Source organism: Phalaenopsis equestris, unplaced genomic scaffold (genome assembly GCF_001263595.1).
Source record: "Phalaenopsis equestris unplaced genomic scaffold, ASM126359v1 Scaffold000573, whole genome shotgun sequence".
Taxonomy (NCBI): domain Eukaryota; kingdom Viridiplantae; phylum Streptophyta; class Magnoliopsida; order Asparagales; family Orchidaceae; genus Phalaenopsis; species Phalaenopsis equestris.
In genome coordinates, this window is record NW_018165013.1 from 487,191 (window position 1) to 505,735 (window position 18,545).

Below are 18,545 nucleotides of genomic sequence, written 5' to 3' on the forward strand. Positions count from 1 at the left end.
ATTTAAAGAACTAGGGCCACCTGATTTGAAATCATAACTTGACACACTAGAAAACTCAAACTCGTCGTGGCAAGGAGCTTTGAGCTAGCATGGTAGGCAACACGACCATCTTCAACAGCAGGATCTGTCTTCCTCAACTATACTAATCTTCCTTCCTTAGATATAAACAACAAATCCATAAGATTTTGAGGTTGCTTGCTTATGCAATGTAAATCCTCACCTTATCTTTAGGCATTTGTATAGCTCCGCTGTACAATATAAGCCCTAACTCGTCTTAAGATTCCGAGGTCATCGTTTGTCATGACCTAAATCCTCACATCTTCCAGGCTATTTGTGTGATAGTTTCACAGGAATGTAAGCCCTAACAAATAAAATTGGCAGAATAAAACACCTAAATATTTCTTCTCAGAAATGAAGCCAAACATTAGGATAGCTTGGGAAGTCAAAATATATAACCATATATTTAAGAGTAATTTTGAAGAAAATTATCTTTGCTTATTATAATTGTTTATGCAAAATATTGGATCTAAAGGTTTAGTATCTTAAGATTTAGAATTAGAACGTACTATTAGAAAAATTTGAAAACAACAAAAAGAAATTAAAATTTTGAACAAAATGGCGAATAACTTTCATAATCAAATAAATGAAAATCAACAAAGACCTTTAAAAGATTATGCCAATCCAACAGCAGATGAACCTCACTTAACTATTCAAAACCCCTGATGTTGCTGCTAATTCATTTGAGCTTAAACCTGTTATTATCCAAATGGTACAAAATAATCAGTTTGGAGGAACACCCATTGAAGATTCTAACTTACATCTTACTAGTTTTCTTGAGATTTGTGCTACTTTTAAATATGACGGAGTGTCTAATGATGTTGTTAGGCTCAGACTTTTTCCATTTTCATTAAGGGATAAAGTCAAAGCTTGGTTAAACTCATTAGCACCTGGATCTATCAGAACTTGGGGAGAAATATCACATAAATTCTTGCCTAAATATTTTCCACCCTCGAAAATTGCTAAGCTTAGAAATGATAATACATTTTTTTTGTCAGTTTGAAGGGGAATCGATATATGAAGCTGTGAAAGATTTAAGGATCTTCTTAGAAAATGTCCACACCATGCTTTACCAAATTGGTTAATAATTCAAACTTTTTACAATGGATTAGTAGGATCACTTAGATCTATTATAGATGCTGCTGCTAGCGGATCTTTAATATCAAAACATTTTGATAAAGCATACTCTTTAATAGAAGAAATGACTACTAATAATTTTCAATGGTCCTCTGAATGGGTAAATCCTAAGATAGTAGCTAGTATTCATGAATCTGATGCAATTTCAATTTTAGCATGTCAAATTATAGCTATATCAAAAAAGATTGATCAAATTGGAGTGAACTATTCTCAAATACCACCTGTATTAGAGGAAAATTCACTAAAACAGATAATTGATACTCAATCATCTTATGAAACCTTGAATGCTATTAATAATCGAAATAACAATCCTTATTCTAACTATTACTATCTTGGATGGAAAATTCACCCAAATTTTAGTTGGAAGAATTATAACAATTCAATGAACCCCTCAGGAAATTTAAATAACTAAGGAAATCCTAATTATCGCCCTTATTATCATCCTCGATTTAACTTTAACCCTAACTCACAAGTTAAGGAAAAGAAATTAATGATGGAAGAGGTAATGTTGAATATGAGAAATCAAATACAAGATTAAGGGGTTGCTATTAGAAACATTGAAAATCAATTAGGACATATTTCTAATGCACTTAGTAACAGACCTTCAGGAAATCTTCCGACTAAGGTAGAAGTTAATCCCAAAGATCAAAATAAAGAATAAATTAAAGTAATTCAATTACGAAGTGGAAAAGAAGTTAAAACAAGAATCCAATGAGAAACATAAGTTGATGAGGAGAAGGAAGAGATGGAAAGAGATCATAATGAAAATGAACAAACACAAGTTCCCTTAGAAAAACTCTTACCTTCGTTTCCTCAAAGACTAAAACAAAAGAATAAAGATAAATAATTTACAAAATTTTTGGAAATCCTTAAGAAGTTAACGATAAATATTCCATTTGTTGAAGCTTTGGAACAAATGCCAAGTTATGTTAAATTTATAAAGGATGTATTAAATAAGAAAGGGAAGTTTACATATCATGAGACTGTTGCACTTAGTGAAAAGTGTAGTGCTATTATTCAAAAAAAGCTTCCTAAAAAATTAAAAGATCCTGGTAGTTTTACTATACCTTGTGCAATTGGAGAAAAGTTTTACGGAAAAGCTTTATATGATTTAGGAGCTAGTATCAATCTTATGCATTTATAAATTTTTAAACGTTTAGATTTGGGAGAAATTTCCCCTACTACTGTAACTCTTCAGTTAGTTGATCGATCAATAACTTATCCAAAAGGAGTTATAGAAGATGTGCTAGTAAAAGTGGATAAATTTATTTTCCCTATAAACTTTATAGTATTGGATATGGAGGAAGATAAAGAGATTCCCATTACTTTAGGGAGACCATTTCTCACAACAGGGAGAGCTGTAATAGATGTGCAAAAAGGAGAATTAATGATGAGAGTTAATGATCAAGAAGTGAAGTTTAATATAGCAAAAGCTATGAAATATCTTGCAATAGAAAAAGAAAATGAATGCTTCAGGATGGAAGTAGATGATTATCTAAGTAATGAGCAGTTTAAGAATGAATTCAAAGATAAATTAAAGCAAGGAGAAATTTTTTATACTGAAAATGAAGTAAGAGAAGAAGATTTATATTATATTCAGGGCAAATTTGAAGCATTAGACTTGTTGGAAAATGATAGTAAAGTACTTATTCCTTCAAGTATTAAACCACCTGAACTTGAATTGAAGATATTACCTGCCCAATTAAAACATGTATTTTTAGGAGAGTCATCTACATTGCTTGTTATTATATCTTCTGAGTTAACTAAAATTTAAGAACAAAAGTTGATAGAGATGTTGAAAAAGTATTAAAAGGCTTTTGGATGAACTTTAGCAGATATTAAAGGAATTAGTCCTTCAATTTGTATGAACAGAACTTTATTAGATGAACAGTACAAACCTAAAGCGGATCCTTAAAGAAGATTATACCCTATAATAAAAGAAGTTGTTAAAAAAGATATTTTAAAGTGGTTAGATGCCGGAACTATATATCCTATTTCAGATAGTGCTTGGGTAAGCCCAACTCACTGTGTTCTGAAGAAAGGAGGAGTGACTGTTGAAGAGAACGTGAAAAATGAATTAATATTAATAAGATAAGTAACTGGTTGGCAAATTTGTATTGACTATAGAAAACTAAATATGACCACCAGAAAAGCTCACTTTCCTTTGCCCTTTCAAGATCAAATGTTGGATAGATTGGTTGGGAACAAATAATATTGCTTTTTAAATGGATATACCAGATATCACCAAATTTCAATTGCTCTAGAGGATCAAGAAAAAATAATGTTTACAAGCCCATATGGAACATTTGCTTTTCGTCGAATGCCTTCTGGACTATTCCATGCATTTGCATCATTTCAAAGAAGCATGATGTCAATTTTTAGCAATTTTATAAAGCATGGAATAGAAGTATTTATGGATGATTTTTTGGCAATTGGGACTTCATTTGAGTTATGTCTTAATAATTTAGAAAAAGTTTTGAAGATATGTGAAAAAATCAACCTAGTCTTAAATTAACAAAAATGTTAATTTATGATTATAGGAGGTATTGTTCTTGGCATAAAATTTCTAGAAAAGGCATGGAAGTAGATCCTACAAAAATTCAAGTTATAGAAAAATTACCACCTCCTAATAATGTTAAAGGGGTGAGATGTTTTCTAGGACATGCTGGTTTTTACAGGCGCTACATAATAAATTTTTCAAAAATAACTAAACCCCTATGCCAACTTTTAGAAAAAGATACAAAATTTTATTTTAATTAGGAATGCATAACAACATTTGAAATATTAATGAAAAAATTAATCACTGTACTTATAATAGTACCACTTGATTGAGAGAAACCATTTGAAATAATGTGTGATGCTAGTAATTATGCTATTGGGGTTGTATTAGGACAAAGGCACGTATTAGGTTTTAAAGTTATATATTATGCTAGTAAGACTTTAAATAATGCTCAAATTAATTATACTACTATTCAAAGAGACAAATTAATTATACTACTATTATACTACTATTCAAAGAGAGTTATGTTGGCACTATTTTGGTTAAGGAGTTGCCCGTAGGAAGCTGTCGGTCACCGCAAACAAAATATCATTGCCCGCTTTGGAAGAACATTTTAATTTATATATAGATTTAAGTTTAGAAAGATATGAAATTAAACTGACCCCATTTTTTTATAGTTTAAATGAAAGAGCACTATACCTCAAACTCTGTATCTATCTCAAAGGATAAACATAAGACTTGAGGATGAGACTCGATCAAATAAACTGAGAAAGGTATTACGTCTATTTGGTCTGCAAAACCGTTTTATTTGCCGACAATTTTTCCTATTTAATATGAAGAATTAAATAGGGTTTATATTATGCTGGCTTCGAAAAAAACTTCCTATAACGGCAAGCCCATATGGTTAATTACATCTTAAATGACCGAAGTCATCTAAGAAAACTCTCGATAAAAATCAAGAAATATTATCTTCAAGAAATTCAAAGGAAAGGACTTTTTAATGAAATCGGACACTTTTCAATGATCAAGAAATTCAAAGGAAAGGACTTTTTAATGAAATCGGACAAAGAGGTGTGAAAGGGGAATGGTTCAAATTTGGATAGAATCCTTTGTAGAATCCAAAGGTGGAAGAACTAAGGGATGACATAGATATGAAGGAGAACCTCGGTGTCTTCCTAGTCTGTCTTATTGTTTAGCTTCAGTTTTGAGGAGAAAAAATTTAATTATTTCCTCCTGCCAATTTTATTAATTTAGGGCTTACACTTGTGTGGAATGATCACACAAATAGCCTGGAAGATGTGAAGATTTTAGTCGTGACGAACGATAACCTCGGAATCCTATGACGAGTTAGGGCTTATATTGTACAGCAGAGCTGTACAAAGGCCTAAAGATGAGGTGAGGATTTATGTTCCATATGCAGACAACCCCATAAGCAAACAACTGCAGACAACCCAAAACCCTATGGCTTGGTTGTTTAATTTTAAGGAATGAATTGGTTTAGCTAGTGAAGTCATGTTTTGCGGTTGAAGATGGTCATGCTACCTACCATGCTAGCTCCAAGCTCATTATCGTGAAGAGTTTGAGTTTTCTAGGGTGTCAAGTTATGATGTAAAATCAGGCGGCCATATGGTTGAAGTTATTTAAATTTTCATGGGGGATGTTAAAGTTGATTAGAGCGACACCGGTTAGGATCCCACGGTTCCCTCGTTCCTGCACCACTATTTTCTATTGGATTTACTTTGTTCAAATGAATTTACTAAACTCAACTTAATGAGTTCCATTATTTCATTTAAGCCGCGAGAATCCTCGTTAGCAACCGTAGGTTTACCTCCTCCGAGGGATTTCCGATCATCTAAAAGAGACATCTTAATTTAGTTGCAAATGTAGCTTTGTGTGGTTTTTTTATTAAATATTGAGTTGTTTTATATTTTTAATGTTGTGGCGGTGAAATTTATCTTGGTTGATTTTAGTTTTAGTTTTTTTTTTGGTTTTGTGGCTATCCTGATAGTTTTAGTTTTCATGCAGGGTGACATCGTTGTTTAGTATGCAAGTTTTGTAAGTATAAAAAGTACAAGAAAGACAACACTATAAACTATAAAAAGCGTACCTGGCAAGTCTTCTCGTTCCACCACCTGAAACTTAAAATGCATTTGATGGCAGCTCATGTAGTGGCAGAAAAGTAAGGTTTTGGTAGTTTTCCTAACCCTATGTTATATCTTGGTGGGTCCTTAGAAGTTTAATTATAGATAATTTTGTTAAGCAAAGCATATTAAGTTTAGTAGACCTCTAAGGTATCCAACAAGTTAGGAGGAAGAAGCAGGTCCATGCTTCCCTCTTATCACCAGGTGAAAAGCCTCGAGCTCATTTAAACTTATTATGTTGCTTAATAATTCATCCTATGAATTCCCTAATGCTCAATGAACATTCATGTCCTAATTATCCCTAAGAGTAGAGTAATTATCATTTGTAATTTAATTTTGAAGATTAAATGATATATGTGAATGAAGACCCTTAAAGGGGGCAAGCTAGTGTTGTTGGAACACTGAGCCAAAAATTGGTCCTAATTAGGCTTGTAGTGTTTTAAAGGTCTTAAATTTTAGCTATGTTTGTTTTTCTAATCCTCATTTAATCAGTCTTGATTTAACTTAGATCACTACTAAGCCCTTAAGACCTAGGTAAGTGTTTTAATTAATTTTGAAAAGGTTAATTTTTAGGTGATCATAATTCATTATTTTAATTTCATTTGAAAATCAAATAGAGGTATTAAATTGATTAATTATTGACTTCAAAAGTCATACCTCTAAGTCCTAGGTTCATTTAATTTTAATAAACCACCAAATTTTAATAATTTTGAAATTTATTAATTTATCCTTTTAATTAGAAAAGTGAGGTTGGTTTCTACCAATTAATCCCTTTTTTAATTTGAATCATCCAAACAAGATGATTAAGATCAGAGGTTGCCCATTTTTCATCTTGAATTTAGCCTAAAAGTTAATTAAGGCCAAATTCCTAAAATTACACTTTCGCCCCTAAGGCTCTAACACTTCATAATTTATCAAATTCAAATCAAGTGACTTTAAAATTTTTATCCTACCTCATTGATGGCTTAATTAAGACATCAGATGAGAAAATGTGTTTTTTCAAAATTTAATTTAATTTTTATAATTAATTTCACGCAAAAATGGGATTTTTTAAAGAAAATTTGCTAACATGACCATGATGAAGCTTAATCACTTGAAATTTTTACTAGAGGTAGACTTATACTAGAGATCAATTTAGACAAAATTTCATGATTTTTTGAATTTTATTTGAACTATTAGAATTATTTTAATTTATGGAGTATTTATTAAATATGAAATATTTTAAATGCGGAAAATTAAGTTTTGTATTTTTGAAAAATCTCCTTGAGGTCAGAGAACCTAAAGAGGCAAATTTTATATTTTCTAGGTTTTTTTTTATTTATTAGAATTATTTTAGTGGAAATCCATTTCTTAGTCTCTAAAAATTTTTTTAAACTTCAAAATACAATATCTTTATTTAGAAAATCAAGAAACATAATCCAATTGAATTTGAATGCTTAGAAAACAATTTAGAACTTTATCATGAATTTTATTATTTTTGTAATTTAAATGAATTTTTTAATTATTTAAATATTTAAAAATAGGCTAAAAATGATGTTTTTATTTTAAACACCATTTTATTTTATAAAATTCCTCTAGTCACGGAGAATTTAAAAAAACAAGTTTTCATAATTTTTTCAGTTATATTTTGATCATTAGAAATCATTTTAGTGCCAAAAAGTATATTTAACTTGAAAAATCAATTCAGGTCATCAATTGGACTCAAAATGCTTTGAAATTTTTATGGGGAATTTTCTGGATCTTAAATAATAGTGGAGATATAATAGTGGAGATAAAAAATCAGGAGATAAAAAATCAAGTCATTTTGATGTTTGTGTTTTCCAAAATTAATTACCTTAGTGCTTTAGGGTTTATGAAGATAAGGTTCATTTTAAATGACTTTACTCAAGAGAAATTTTCTTAAGGGTTCTCTGGTCATAGTGAACCTACCAAAATTTTCTTGGCTTTTTCTAAGTAACATGTTGATTATTAGATTAATTTATGAAAATAATAGACATAAACTTGAAAAACATGGATCTCTGTCTAGAGGTCTCCTTTGACTTTGCAAAAATCAGCAAGTGTTCCCCTTGACAGAGGATACAACATGCCAAAAATTAAAGCTATGCTGATAAGTCTACATGCATGGAGAGCTAAAAGACTCCTAACACTAATTCATTTTTTAAAAATAAGATATTCATCAAATGAAATAAATTTTAGTTCACATTGTTCTCCTTTGTTTACTGAGAAAGAAAATATTTTTATTTTATTTTTGTGATTTTTTACACCAAGATATGGATTTTTTAAGTTAAGGGTCATTTTATAAATTTTTTAATTCCATATTTATCTATTTAAATGTGCGACGCCACATCATTCTAGGCAGCTCCAAAGCTCCACGTGGCACGCTCCCGTTCGATGCCGCCATACAGTTCAGTGTTGTCTCAGCCTGCGATTTATGTCCCAAAGTGCTGTCTAGTTTCATCTTGACCGTCCATCTGATACACACTTGATCGAATGACACTCCGTCATCATCCCCGATAGCCTAGCCCGAGAACCTTCCATCTTCCAAGCTTGATATCTACCTTCTTTCTTAGCCAAATTAAGTGAATTTTTTTTTAAAATGCTTGTCTAGACTAGAGGAACATATCTATATGGTTAAGATGCCATGAAATTAAGCCCAAGAAAATGGAGAATCAAAAGAATCTAGGGAGGAGAAGAAGTTCAATACCTTGGCTCTGAGAAGGCAAGCTTCAATTAGAGATGCTCGGCACGTTCGTTGAGGTCCAAGGAGGCTAAGGATTGAGCCTCTTGCTGTGGTGTAAGGTCTAGGTATGAATTTGACCAAGCTCAATTTTATAGGTGCAATTTTAGGTGTTGGTCTAAAGCTATGTTAGGGGTTATTTCAGAGGGGGATTTGATGGGGCTTTATCTTCTCTTAGTGTTGTGAAGGTTCGGGCATAAGTAATTGAAGTTTGGTGGACTTTGGAGGTGTAATGTGCCCTGTCCTAGTTTTTGGCAGAAGTTTTAGCTCAAAATTGGGCTTCCATAATAGAAATCAGTGGGGGAGAATGGTTGGATTATGCTGAGGAGGTCTCAAAGAAGCTCTGTGAGTGATTTGGAGGTCTCTCTTTAAGAAAATTTCAGCACTCCTCCCATGGCCGTGGAGGTGAGCTTTTTATAAAAATGTCCAATGGGTGGCTCTGTGGGTCAATTTGGGTCAATTGAGGGGTTTGAGGGGTGCAAAGTGCTGCCTATGTGGAGGGCAGAGAGGCTCCAACATTTGATTTGGATGAGGTGGTCTCTACGTTTGATTTGGGTGAAGCTCAAGAGGAGGTGGACCTTAGTTTTGTCTTCACCGGTGACTAGGTCGGTAGGCCATCACAGGGGGAGGTGGCTAGGAGCTCAGGGAACCTAGGGGAAGATGTCACAACAATTTAATGGGCTTAGGTTTAGTTTTGACAAAAAGAATCTTAAGCTTAAGCAATTATGTCATGAAATCCCTTAATTTAAGGGACCATTGGTCCATGGCTTAGTTTAGGTGGTTAGGTGACTTTTGGCTCAGTCTTAGGTCCAACTAATGGCTGTGGAGTCATTAATTTGATGGCTTTGGGGTGGTTAGGCTACATTTAGTGCATGGGTCCAAGTGGGTGCAAATGACCAAAAATTAGATTTGGGCTAGGTTATCCATGTTAATTGGTCCAAATAAATGTTTCATTTGTTGTAAGTGATTGTAAGGAACAATTTTCGTGAAGGATGAAAGGGTTTTGAGTTCAATTAGACGGTCAATTTGAAGGATTTTGGAGATTTGGTCAATTTGGGTATATTGTGTTAGACTTGGGTCTAGATTGGGTTAGCCTTGGGCTATGTCAAAATTATTGAAAATGGTCAATAGGAACATTATGAATAGTTTTCAACATAAATTGGGTGCTAATTTTGGGGCTAAGGCATCCAATTTGATGAGATTAAGTCATGTGGCCCAAATTAGGGCTTTGATCTAAATCAAAATTGGGCTCAAAGCATGAGCCAATTGAGCTTTGATTTTGTTTATTTTGGTCACATTAAAGGTCAATTTGAGTTTTGGATTGAAATTTGGGGAGATTGGGATCAAATTGATGGAGATTTGAGTTGAATTTGGGGAAATTTGGGCCTATAAAGGTAAATTTGGGGGTTTTGGTCAAAGATGGTTAAATTGGCTAAATTGGGTCATATGTTAGTTGAGAAAAATGAAATTGGTAATATTTGAAATATTTTGGAAATTTTTGGGATTTTTTAGAATTTTTGAAAATTTTGGCCCATGAGGGGCATTTTAGTAATTTGGCAATTTTGTTGATTTTGGGTAATTTGGGTGTTTTCAAAAGGTTTGAAATGATTTTTTAACAAGTTTGGGTATTTTGGATAAATTTGAGAATTTTGACCCTATTTAGGGTTTCAAGGGTACTTAGGTAATTTGGGGGAGTTTAGGGGCAAAAGGCCAGACTCAGTATTTTGTGTAAAATTGGGGAACTAACCACCAAAAGTAAGCTATGGACAAATGGAAACCCCATTTGTGTCCTCTATGTACTGGTCTTAGCTAAACCCTAGCCTAGGGCTAGTAGATTTAGGGGATCATCGACATGAATTTCCCAAAGGCTCAAGAAATTATGGGTTTAGGGTAGTGAGTGATTGTGAGTGAAGTGAGTGCCTTAGTTCTAGACCAACAACTAAGGTCAACCCTAAGGTCAAATAACCCTATAGAAACTCTCCTTAAGCTCCCCCATAATGACCCCACCTACCAAGTGCTAGGGTTAGGACCAATATGTGGAACTTCAAGTTGAGTAAAGAAGAGTTTAGAATTTCTAATGGTGAGGGTGCCTTTTTCTAGTTCTCTAAGAATAGTCAATAGGAAAGTCCTATGGCTAGACCCTATGCTACTAAAGAGAATAACTAGACCTCAACCAAAAGTGAGGTCAACAAGTTATTAGCTATTGTTTATGCCTCTAAGAAATTTAGATCTTATTTAATTGGAACTAAATGTATAGTGCATACAGATCATTCTGCTATTAAATACTTGATGCAAAAGAAGGATGATCAATCAAGATTAATTAGATGGATACTTCTATTGCAAGAGTTTGATTTTACCGTGGTTGTTAGAAAGGAAAATGATAATCAAATAGCTGATCATTTGTCTAAAATAGAAATAGATATATTAGCTAATTTTGCAAATAAAATTTTAGAAAATTTCCCTGATGAATATTTATATAGTATTGTTGAAATGAATGTACCTTGGTATACTGATATATTAAATTATATTGTAAGTGACATTCTACCACCTGATATCAAGAATCCATAATTAAATAAATTTAAATTTATCTATAAAGACTATTTTTGTGATGAGCTATATTTATATAAACAATGTAAAGATTTAATTATTAGAAGATGTGTGTCTTATAAAGAAACTCAACAGATAATTGAAAGATGTCATGATTTTGAATTTAGATGACATTTTGGCATAAATAGAACTTCATATAAAATTTTGCAAGCTGGATTTTATTGGCCTACAATTTTTAGAGATGTTAATGAATATATTAAAAAATGCGAAAGATGTCAACGAGTAGGAAATATTTCCACACGAGATGAAATGCCTCTAAATTATACATTAGAAGTTGAAATTTTTTGTGTGGGAATTAGACTTCATGGGACCATTTATGCCTTCATTTGGAAATTTATATATATTACTTGTTGTTGATTATATGTCTAAGTGGATTGACGGTATTGCTGTGCCTAGATGTGATGCTTGGAGTGTTTCTAAATTTTTAAATAAAAATATTTTTACAAGATATGGAATGCGCCGAGAGTAATCATTACTGATGGAGGATCTCATTTCAGAAATAAGAGAATCCAAAAAATGATCGAAAAATATGATATAATGCATAGATTATCTGCTGCTTATCATCTACAAACTAGTGGTCTAGCAGAAATATTGAATCGTGAAATTAAACGTATTTTAGAAAAAGCTGTAAATCCTTATAAATTGGATTGGTCTGCTAGACTAGATACTGCATTATGGGCATTAATAACTACTTATAAAATCCTATAGGAATGTCCCCATATTGATTGATTTTTGGAAAAATATGTCATTTACCAGTAGAATTGGAACATAAAGCATTTTGTGCTATCAAAGAATTTAATTTTAATTTAAAGGATGCTGGTGAAAAAAGGTTTTTGCAACTCAATGAACTTGAGGAGATTAGAAATGAAGCATATGATAATGCAAAAAATCTATAAAGAGAAAATGAAATTATGTCTTGATCAGAAGATTGTTAAGAAGAAATTTGAACCTAAACAAGAAGTTTTACTATATAATACAAGATTAAGATTGTTTCCAGGAAAATTAAAAAATGACATGGTTAGGACCAATTAAAGTGATTAAATTCTATCATTATGGAAGTGTTGTTATTAAAGATACTAACGCTAAAAAGATATTTAAAGTTAATGAGCATCGCTTGAAACATTATTATGAATGGAACATACCTCAATCTAAAGAAGTTTTAATGTTAAGTCAACCCAACAAATGGTATGTCAGGCTGATGACGTTAAACCAAGCACTTTGTGGGAGACAACCCATACTTATATTATTATGTATTACTATTTAGTTTGTTAAGTGTCTTATATATTAGTAGATAATAATCCTACACAATTGTATTTATTATAAATTAAGTCAAATATTGGTATTGGAGATAAATTTGGAATTGAATTGAATTTAAAAAAAAAATGAAAAAGAAAATCACATTTTTGGCCACTGGCGCCGACGACGCCCTAGATAACGGACATCAGCGCCAACAGCGCCAATCGAGAGTGTCGACGGCACTGAGTGTGGTTGAACGGTTTTAGACAACTCTTGGCGGGTTTTGGCACAATTCCACTTCATAATAACCACCGAAATGAGTTTAAAAAAGCCTAGAAACATCCTTGGATGACTTGTAACTTCCTATTTTCACATTCCATGGCTTCCAATTCTAGAAATACTTCGAGATATGGAGTTTTCAACAAAATAAATTTATTAGTTTTGACACGCAACGATTATAGGATAAAGTTATTACAAAGAGGAGATTAATCAAGGAAAGAGAATTTGTTAATCTTGAAGTGATCAATCCTACTCGTCTAATTGATAAAATCATTCTACAAAGGCGTTGGGAAGTTCTGTGTTACACTACGGCTATGGTTGTTGTACCTGTGGTGAAAGAGTTTTATGCAAACTTACATGGAATTACTCAAGGTGTTGTATTTGTACGAGGTAAGGCTGTACCATTTACTCCTACAAGGATTAATGAATTGTATATGATAGACAATATTCCAATCTGTCATTATACAAATCTCATTTCTACACGAGATTGGATGCAAGACGTGTATACTCTTCTGAATGATGAAAGTGATATGTGAGAGATACGAGATGAAGGATATGTTAGTTTCTCCACTTCATTACTTAATCCAATTTCAAAGCAATGGCATTTCTTTATTGCTGCAAAATTACTCCCTACTATGAAAATTAGTAGAGTTACCAAATAATGTGCTTTCTTAAATTACTGAATTCAAATGGAAAAACCCATTTATATAGGGTCTATTATATTTAAATCTATTATGCGTATCCTTGCTAATGGACCAATTTATGGACTTGGGCATCCATGTATCATCTTTTTGATTTGCAGTCAAGCCCAAGTTCCATATGAAAGTTGGGAAAAGAATTTATTACATCGGGAGCCCATGAATCCTATAGATGAGAATTATTGTGGAAATTGAAATGAAGTATTAGAAGCCATCATAGATCAATCTTCACATGCTTGAACTCTATTAATACCACCAACACTTGGAAGTTCGCTTACTTTAGAAAAGAAATTGAAGAAAATTGAAAGGTAACTTCAGAGTATTATCAATTATTATCAATGCAGCATTATCAATGCAGCAGGAGATCTCAAATACCTTTTTGATCACCTAGATTGGAGAATGAAAGAAAATTTTGATCACACTAGAACTTTTGAAGTAGAATTAGCTCGGATGTTTAAGGAAAAAGGGTGAATCAAAAAAAAATCGACAGATCAATTCCCGTACCAATCCTTCTACAACTTATATGTTCATTACCAATCTATGGGAGATATAGATGTGGAGAAAACACTGAAGAAGAGGCGTAATGATTGAAGACTTTAAATTCTCTATCTATTTTAGAAAATTATATATATTTAGTGTAATTGTGTGGATTTAATTTGGTTAGTTTTTTTTTTTTTGGTTTTTTGTTTTAGAATTCTGAACTTTGATTGTGTGTATAGTTTTCTGACAGCATTTAGTGTTGTGGCTTGATTTTGACGCTGATTTATAATTAGTTTGTTTAATATGTGTGATTGTGTAATTAAACATTTTGTTTGTAAAAAGTGTACTTCCATATATAAAAGTTAGTTTGTTATTGTTTGTGAAAATTCATGTTGGTGAAATTTTTTGTTTTGTGAATTATTGTTAGATAAAAATTTGTGTCTAAAATACTAAATTTTTTTAGAGTAAGTTGATAGGAAATTGAAAATTAAAAAAAATCAAAATATAAAATTTTTCGGGCCTTCAGTGCCGACGGCGCTGGAATCGGTGCCGACGGCGCCCTCAACCCGACAGCAGATTTTAACCCCTAAAAATTTGCAATTTTTCCTGTGGCCACCATTTTTACGCTTAAGTCATCTTCAACCTTCAGTTTGGGCAGCTAGGGCTTGATTGTGGTGGGATTTGAGACGATTTTGAGGCTAAAAGACTTCGGATTTCATCTTCTCTAGGTAAGAGCTACACTGTAAACTCAAAATTTTTTATTTTCACCAAGGAGATATCTTACATTGCCGAGAATAAAAATATTGAAATTTTTTTTGAAGATTTTTACAAAATTCTTTGGTGAAGAACTCTTACTTGGTAGATTTAAGTTTAAAATGTTCCAAATTGTGATTTTTGAAATTCTTTGGAATTTATTTAGATTTTATCAAATTTTGGTAGAATTACCATGGCACCTAGAATGAGCAAATGAAAGAGAAATGTAGATTTTGATGATCAAAAGTTGTGCTCGATTTCATAGCATTTGTGAAAATAAGAAAGAAATTCAGGACCGAGGTTTTAAAAATCTAGGAGGAGAAGTTGAACGTTTGATTATTACTCGACAGTGGGAAAATTTTTGTTATTTTACTACCGATGCGATAGCTGGGATTGTAATTGATTTTTATGCCAACCCTCCTGAAGCTTTTGATGATTGTGTATTTGTTCGTTGAAAAAGGGTAGAATTTACTCCAAATAAAATAAATGATTTTTATTCTATAGAAGGTGTGTATAGATGTCGGTATCATTCTTTTTTTGTTACAGATCAGGCTTTAGATGAATTTATTTCTTTTCTGACTAGTGAGAAAGGGGCTTGGAAAATAAAGAATGGAGTTAAAGTTAACTTTCCCCTTTCTACGTTAAATGTAGTATCTAAAGTCTGGGACTATTTTATTTCTGGGAGGATGATTCCAATGAATCATCATAATGAAGTGACTAAAGGTAGAGCTATCCTGAACTATTGTATTCAGCAAGTGATGGATATAAATGTAGGCTCTATCATTTATATTAACATTCAATCTATTGCTCTGGGAGAGACCACTGCATCACCCTGCTCTTATTTACATACTTTGTAAGCAGGCATGAGTTGATTTCAGACCTAATGAGGAGAGGATTGAGCCTCAGAGACCCATTGGGCCTACCAATATCAAGAATTATGAGTCCCATCACCCTGCTCTTATTTACATACTTTGTAAGCAGGCATGAGTTGATTTCAGACCTAATGAGGAGAGGATTGAGCCTCAGAGACCCATTGGGCCTACCAATATCAAGAATTATGAGTCCCATGTTGATTGGAGATCTAGAAAGAAGACAGATCTAGAAGACAGGATAAGGATATTCCTTCTACTTTTAGAACCCCTAGTGAGTCTACATCAAGTGACCCCAACAACAGGGAGTTGTTGGATTAGATAATGATTTAACTAATAGGGAGATATTTTGACGATGGATCATAGGATGCAGAATATAGAGTCCAGAAATGCTCACATTGATGATCTGATTTGCCAGAAATTTTAGTATGATGCTGCTTATGGTGATGCTTTAGTGAGATACCTGAGGGGTGACCATACAGTTCAGTTCCATATTCATCCTACATATACTCCATATCAGCAGCAGAAGTTATATGTCGATGATTAGGAAGATGATGACTGGTAATCTATTTTATTTGTTTGTTTGTGTTTGTACTGTGTGATTGTATTGTTTGTGTTGTGACGTTGTGTTATGTTATGTGAAACTGTTATGTTATGTGAAACTGTAATGTGGAAAATTGTTTTCATATTTAGAATTTAGTTTAGTTTGTTGTTATTTTTCAACACTTTGTTTTGTTTTGTGATTAGCTCTTTCTCAGCAAACTTTATATGTATTATGTGTAGTTTAATGCTTTTAGCCTTGCAGTTTTCATTTTAGCACCTGCAGTATTTTCAAAATTTATGTTCAAAAATCAGAATCTCCAACAGGTCTAATTTTTTTTTATGTATTTAATGTTTTCTTTTAGCCTTCATTTTTAAAGCTCTTCATGTAAAAAATCTTTTAAAAATTTAAGTTTGGAAGGGAGAAGAAGAAAAATCATTGTTAGAAAGAGCGAAAGAACTTAATTTTATTTGTCCTCACTTAATTATATTTTCAAAATTTTAAATTTAATATGACCTTTGGTATTAGAGGTTAACTTTGGATAACTATATTTATGTTTCTAAATATATAGTAAATTTAATTAAAAATTTTTAATAATAAAGGTTAATACTAGAGGCTAAGATATTTGTTACAAGAGAATAAGACTATATTTTTCTATTTTTAGCGAAGAAAATTTGTATTTTTTAAGTATTAAAAATATTAAAAGATTCATATAAAAAGAAAAGAATTAAACTTTATGAAATCTTTAATTTAATATAAATTTGTTAAGTGAAGAAATGTAAAAAGTTTTTAACTTTAAGAAGAAGATAGTAAAGTTCAAAATCATTAAAGGCTATCCAGATATAGTAATCCAGACATATAAAAAAAAAGAAGAGAAGAAAGAAAGAAAAGAAAAAGCGGATTAAAACTGATCCTAAAAAGAAAGAAAAAGAAAAAAATATATATATGGGGAGAAGCTTGAGGAGATGCCTAATTAAAAATTGTCGTCACTTGAATTAACTTAAGGAAAAAAACTTGAACACATTTTATAAACTTTTTATTTGAATGTTAAATTAATTATTAATAAAGGTTTATGAAGTTCTTTTTCATATGAATTTTCTAAGTGACTTCAATATAACAAATTGCAATTTTTCTTGAAAGAAATAGAGGATCAGAAACCTTAGACTTAATTATTTAATATATTTACACCTTTAGTATTAACTAGAGTTGTTTTGAATTTTTCTTAAGTTATACTATTATATTTGGAAAACTCAAATATGGAAGTCTAAAATTTAAGATCTTTATCATAAATCATATTTTTTTGTGTAGTAAAGGAGTTACTTGAGACAAGTAACATGTATGTTTGGGGGATTTAAATACACCAAAAATATATGCATATTTAGACCGATATTTTATACCTATTTTTTATGATATTGCACTTTAATGGAAGGTATTTTGATGTTTTCTTGCAGGTTGTTGGTTTTTTGGGCTTAAAGTAAAAAGAAAGAAAAAAGGATGAAATTTGGAGTCAAAATGATGTTTTTGAAGAAATGTTCAGCGCCGACAGCGCAGAACAACTTAACACGGAGATTTTTTACTTAGCGTCCATGGCGCCAGACCAGCGCCGACGGAGCAAAAGGCGCAGACCTCGTTTATGGAAGGTTCAATGTATTTGGATGACTTTTTGAAGAGTTTTTGGAGGTACCTCTTGGAGAACCGACCTTTGGCTCTATTTGGAACCGAATTTCATCAGAAAATTTGCTACTCTACGTTTTTCACTCCTCTACTTTCATTTTTCGCACCACATCATTCCATTCCATTTCAATATTAGAGTCAATTAGTGATTTTATTCTCATAATTTAGAGTTTTTGTGGTGAGATTTAGTGTGAAACTTTCTGTAAGTGTGTTGGAGAAGGAGAAAAGTGAGATATTTTCTTCCTACATTTATAAAAAAGTCTACAATGGATTTTCTTTGAGAAAGAGTTTTCAGATAAGTATTGTTTATTTATTAGTGTTGTATGAACTTTCTTTTATATATGAAATTTATGTTTTGTTATTTCTTTCTCATAAAGTCTGAGTAGTTCCCTCTATCTTTCTCCCTACTCTGAGATATGGTGAAATGAAGAGATAATATGAATGTGCCAATATTAAATTGTAAAATAAATTGTGATAATTTTTCAGCTCCGAACTTAATTTACTTTTCGATCAGGCCAACTGAATTGTTAAAATGTGTTGTGAAACATATGATCCGGGAAATGGAGTATGAGTTCTACAACAGAGTAAGGATCACATTTGATTCCTAAACGGAAAACATTGTTTATGGATTTAAGTGCAAATAAATAGGGATATATTCTTTGTTGGTGTAGAACTGGAGAACCTTTAGGAAGATAGACTAAAATCTTTAATTCAGTCTTAGTATTTAAAAATTGAAGCGAGAGCTAGCCTTCTAGTGAAGGAAAGTGGGAGCTCTGGAGTTGGAGCCGGTATCCTCCTTGCCTAGCCATGGATTTAGGGACTAAACACTGAGATTA